Source organism: Takifugu flavidus, chromosome 21, assembly GCF_003711565.1.
Source record: "Takifugu flavidus isolate HTHZ2018 chromosome 21, ASM371156v2, whole genome shotgun sequence".
In the NCBI taxonomy this organism is placed as follows: domain Eukaryota; kingdom Metazoa; phylum Chordata; class Actinopteri; order Tetraodontiformes; family Tetraodontidae; genus Takifugu; species Takifugu flavidus.
Window position 1 is genome coordinate 11,313,570 of NC_079540.1, and position 6,269 is coordinate 11,319,838.

The following is a 6,269-nucleotide window of genomic DNA, read 5'->3' on the forward strand; positions in this document are numbered from 1 at the left end:
GTCTGAAACGCGGCCCGACAGCTGGAAGGCGGATGGGTTCTGATTCCTAAAGTGGTCCATGTTAATGAAGATGGGGAGCTCGTCCATGGTGGCCACTAGGGGAGGAGCTTTACTGCGGATCTAGGCAAAGAAGGTCATGTGATCAGTTTGAGCTGCTCGGATGGTGACTGAACAGCCACCGTCACCGACGGTATCACTGACCTGTGGAGACAGGCGCTCTACGAAGGCGCGGCTGTTGGCCACAATGTCTGTGGGCAGACGCCCGCAGGGGTGGTGGCCTCTGTCCACAGGTAAAGGATTCACACTGAGTTTGTGTCTCAAGAGGAAGTCTATGACCCAGTTATAACAGCTGGTGGCGTCGGTCTCCCCCAGAGCTTCCTCGGCCATTTGCATCAGGGTTTCTTCGCTCACAGTCAGTTGCTGCTCCCTCTGGATCAGAACCCACTCGGCCAACTTCTCTGTGCTCCAGTACCACGTCTCCGACTGTTGTTGCTCCTTCTGCTGGATCCAGGAATGAATTTTGTGAGGAGGTGTTTGATAAGATCTGGAGGCCTGAGAGAAGCCGTGGATCAGAGCAGAGCAGACTATCCTTTGTTTGAAAGAACACAGTGGAGATCCATCAGGCTGCAGAAGAAACATTGTCAGGTGACACGTCAGTGACTGCAGCTGTAGAGGAACATGAAGCAAACACGGGGAGAAGTCTCACCTGTGGGCCCAGAAACTTCACAGTCATGGCAGGAGAAGAGGAGAAGCGGAGGGGGGCGGGGAGCATTTTGACTGACAGCTGGGTGGAGCTTTGATGAGATGAAAGGAGGTGAAACGGGATGAAGGATCCACTCATCAGTTTGGATGAGGGTGAACCACTGAGGGCACAAATCAAACCCGGTCAGATCAAACATTACTATGGTGACCAATAACCGACAAACAGTGGATCAGTGACACACCTGCAGGTTTCAGCTAACTGTGCTCCTGTTATGTTCCCCCCATTTACACTGACCTCTGAAACACACACGTTAAAAAGAATAAAGTCAATGCGTGACAACAGCTAATGAGGAGATGCTCAGTGAAAACAGTCAATAATAATTAAACGGCACCGGTGTGTGTCAGCACGACACAGTGGTGGTCTGGCCTCTCAGTCAGGTGATTGGCCATCACGTCTCCTCTGCGAGTCGTAACTAAACAAACTGTACACTTCAAAGTCTGCAGCAAGCTGAAAACACAAAAGTAACACACGTGGATGTTTGATGCTTCCTCAGAAACCAGACGTGTAGATCAAGTGTTTACCTTGGATTAGCCTGGAAGACACTGGTGTAAGGAGGCTTCTTCCTGCTGATGGCATGGTTACTGCACACACACACACACACACACACACACACACACACGCGTTTAACATTTTGTTGGGTTTTTTGACACTTTGGGGCAGACTAAGGTACCACCCACCTGATCATGTGGTTGGCATAGGCGACAGAGCAGCAGGTGTTAAACCTGCAGAGTGAGCAGTGGACTAGAGATGGAAAATGGGACCTGAAGTCCCGAAAGGAGGAGAGACACTCAAGACAACGCTGAGAAGAAGCAGAGAGGTGGTCTTCTTCGCTGAAACAGAGAGAGGGAGATGCAGAAACAGGACGTACTCGGGTCAGAGCCCTGTGCATGGAGGTGATTATGGTACCTGGCCTGGTTCAGGGAGAACAGCAGTGGTCCCAGAGTCTCCACTGCTCTTCTTTTAGGAGCTTCTGGTGTGGGCGAAGGGAGGTCAACATGTACCACCTGGCCACAAACAAATGAAGACCTGAACTTGTTTGCGGTGAAGCTAGACGCCGTCATATCTGACCAGAAGGTCAAAAACCTTAACCCACTGACCTTACAGTGATCCATTTTTTGACTTCCCTTCTTGTCCTCAGGTGTCCTGATGGCAGAGTAAGTCCTCACAGTCACCTACAGCACACACACACTGTTTATGGACCTGCTTCAATTCAATCAGCATAAATAATCATTCGCTGCATAATCCTCTAGCAGGGATGTTGGTAGAAAGAGAGGAGGGTATAATCTACGGGGATGTGGTGGAAAAGAACGCCAATGAAAACAGGTCGAGCTGTGGAGCAGCTTAGATGGACACCAAGCTACAAATCTGTTTAAAAACATGTATAATCAGGTAGAAGAGGTGTGCTAATACGGAACGTGGCGAGGAATTTATGTGATGTATATGAACGATATATCTATGTGGGTGAAACCTATAGAAATTATACATTGTTACATTTGATATAGGCTGGATGTTTATAGTGATGCTGATGTGCATGTTGGATTTTATGTGTATTGTTTTCTTTCTTTTGCTCGTTTGGAAAAAAGTGACGTGGCCGGCATTGCCACGTGATGCCACACTGATGATGCTGACGGTGGTGTTTGGTTACCTTGGTTCCAGGTTTGATTCCACTGAGTTGTGCAGGTTGGAGGTGAGTCCGGTGATGGAGACGGACGTGTTCAAGACGCTCCTTAATGAACAGGAAGTGGAGGCGGCACTTATCGCAGGTGTACGTATGCTTCATCTACACAGCCGCACATAAGAAGCCATTAGGGACACGCACAGCTCAGCAGGTACGTGTGTGTGTGTGTGTGTGTGTAGGTGTGGTACCTGGTGTATGCTGAAGTGCTGCTGGTAGCAGGTGCTGTTGTGCAGGACTCTCAGACAGTACCGGCACAGAAAATGTTTGGTGTTGGCGTGAAACTGTTCAAAGTGAAAACACAAATCTGAGTAGAAGGATGACCTGAAGTCACACACCTGCGGGACACAGAGCCACACGTTAGTAACCATGACTGGTCAGACGGGGATGATGGCGAAGGACGGGACTCACCTGGCAGACGTAGGGCATCTCCCCTGGCCTGTGGGTGTACTTCATGTGCTGGAGGAACGCCGGTTCGTTAGCAAACGTCAACTCACAGATCTTACACTTGCCTGGGGAGGAAAGTGATTTCACCACACATCAACCATCATGGGGGGGGGCACGCAATTAAAGTAAACATTCAGACACAGACTTGAATCACACAGCATCACAACAACCAATCAGAGTTGAGGGATTCTGAGAACATCTAAGGGACGTGTCAGAGATAGACAGATACACACCTGCTGGTTGTTCTGCTGGTTGATGAACAGCCTCAATGTGACTCTGCAGCTGGAATGGAGACAAGTAGCAACGGAAACAATGGGGACATGTAGGACGTCGACCTTCAGAGGATCCTCCTGGCAAAGACATGTTGGACACATGCTCATGCATGTGATTCATCAACCTGAAATGAAATGCAAATAAATATATTATTAATGCGTTATTACATCCTCCGTGGTGTCATGTTTAAATACAGAATAAATACGGCCGGTGCAACAGGCTCAAGTGTGTCTGTAAAGACGGTCAACACACGTGTCTGCTGGCTGGCGTGTGTGAAGGCGTCTCACGTGATGTTGTTGTACAGTGCCTTTGGACAGTGGATGCAGTCGAACGGTCCAGCACATTCTAGCTGTTCCGACTGTTGACTGGTGACAGGCGGTTGGGGGGTGGAGCCGTAGTAGAAGTCCTCCACCATGATCACCAGTTTGCCTTGAGGTTTATGCAGAGGTTCATCCTGGTCGTGCTGGAACGGCAAAGCAGAGCGGCTAAGCTGCTCTGGCTCAACGTCGTCGGGCATTTTGTGTGTGGTGGAGATGACCGGTGAGGGGCTCTTATTCTGAAAGATGAATACAGGAAGCAAAACACTATGATAAGACTTTTACTACTCTGATTACCTGAAAAATGAGGTTCCGATCTGACTCACATCAGATGCTCCATGTTCCAGTCTCGGTCTAGTCTTGCACACTTTGCCAACAGTTTGAGCTCCTCTGTCAGTTCTTAAGGCTTTATACCTCTCTGTCCTCCTCCTCTTCCTCAGGTACTGCTTCTTCCTTTTCTTCAGGATGTTCAAACTGTCAGCAAGTGCAGGACTGCACAGCTGCAAGAGTGCAGGAGGTGCAGTCAACATCTGACCTCACTATTTTAGCCAAGATTTGGGGTGACGACTTACACACATGAATCCTCGAAGCTCGGCGATCAGTTTGTACTGAGATCTGCAGGTTTGACAGTCAGGAGGAGAGACGGGTTCCAGGTTACCTGAGAACAAAAACAAACATGACCCTGCTATGATCTCTTCCTGCACCATTCTGGATCAGAGCTCAGTGGAATGTGGGTGCAGCTGAGGATGGAGGTTTGGTTCCTGCATCTAGTCAAACGTTCACTGTTAGGTCACATCTTAGCTATGCTGTTATAGGCCGAGGCTGCCGGGGTCCGGAAACATGATCACCTGACAGGCCTCTGTCACCCCACTGGGTCATGGTTTCTTCTCCTCTCCTCTCCTCATCAAGCAGACTAGTTATGCTGATTCCTGTGCAGTTTTTCTGCCCCCCCCCCTCTATTTATTGACAGGTATCGCCGCCTTCGGAGCTGCATGATGACCTCCGGCCCAGCTGACCCCCCGTTGTATAGTGTATTTTTGTGTGTGTTTCTGTGCCTCTCCTCTCTTTACCCAGCCCCCCATGAGCAGGAGGGTCCCCCTACATGAGCCTGGTCCTGCTCAAGGTTTCTTCCTGTTAAAGGGGAGTTTTTCCTTGCCACTGTTGCTTGTCTGGGGTTAGGCCCTGGGCTTCTGGAAAGCGCCTTGAAACAATTTTGAATGTATAAGACGCTATATAAATAAAGATTGATTTGATTTGTGAGATGGCATCTGCGTGTTCAGCTTTGTTCCTTTTTGCCTGTTCCTATGCTTCTCAGAGCTCTGTCGATCCAGCTGGTGCTGCAGCTCTGACAGAGGCTGATCGGATGAAAACACCAACCTTGGAGAGGCAGTTTTGCTGGAGCTGCAGGGTGGTGGGAATCTGGGGAGATGGGTGCAGCTTGTGTCCTTTCTCCACTCACTGGCTCATTTACACTGTGTTTATTGAAAACTCTCTCAGCTGCTTCACCTGAGACGACCGCTGTAAGACAAAGTGGACAACGCCATCAGCAGGTGGCGCTGTTGTTAACAACAGGTGATGCTGCATAAGGACGAGGGTAGGCTCTGCAAAGGTAGAGTGGATAACCTGTGATGACAGGTGTGGAATGAGCCAGTGATGGAGGGGTCTGAACGGTGGTTCCACAGGTGTGGTGGGCGTTCTCCACAGGAATCAGGTCTTGGACTGTGTTGAACCCACTGGCTGATCTACCAGGGTGAGAGCACAGCTTCAGCTCTGCACCTGCAGGGAGGAGGGGGCGGGAGAGACATGAGCTAAATCAGACCAGGTCCAGATGTTTTACTGACGCCAACATGAAGTGTCTGACCTGTAGACAGCAGTGGCATCAGCTGTCCATTCACCATGAAGCTCAGAGGAGCGCTTGAGCACTGAAAACACACAAATGTCAATCAGCCCACCTGAAATCAGAATCCCGATCAAGAATCTGATCCCTGCTTAAGCTGTCGCTGAATTATTCAGAAATCTTTTTATTTTTAGAAATCCAATTTTATCTGGCAGTTCTGCAGAAGTTTCCATGGTGACCAAAGCAAACAGACTTGTCTGACAATGACACAGCCTTCCTGATAGTGATACCAGGAATCAATTCATGTCCAATCAGGTCACATGTGTCCATTTACCTCTTTAACGCGGCTGCTGCTCCTGCTTGCTGGTTCCACTGGTTGAAGTGGTAAAGGTATCACCCTGACTGCTGCCTTGTCTTCTTTGTTATCCATCAGTAGGCCACAAACGTCTTCTGCTCCAGGCTTCAACACCACTCCCTCCACCAGCCACTGTAGAAGTTACCATAGCAATGATGATTACAGAGACACAGGTAACAACTCCTACATCTTAAACTGTCACCATCTCTTAAGTTCCTGTCAGAGGCTGATAAGGAAATCTTCAGTATCAAAGATTTAGCTGATTGATCCTCTGGTAGTTAATCAATAAGATGGCCAATCACTTAATTTGAGGTGCAACTCTAGATTTCTTCTCTCCATCTCACACTATTAGAGATAAATAGTCAGATCGTTGTGACAGCAGATTTAGAGACTTTGTAAAAGGTTTCTGTTCACATCTGGCAAATGTCATTCCAAAATATGAAAGGTTTAATGTCATGACACTCCTGGGAGGAAATAATAATAAAAGTTCGATTTTAAGTGAACGTCTGCGTAAGCAATGACATTAAAGATAAAATGTAATCACTTTCTTCACAGACTAACCTCATTCGTGACAGCTTAGAGTTTACTCTTATTTGCGTTTC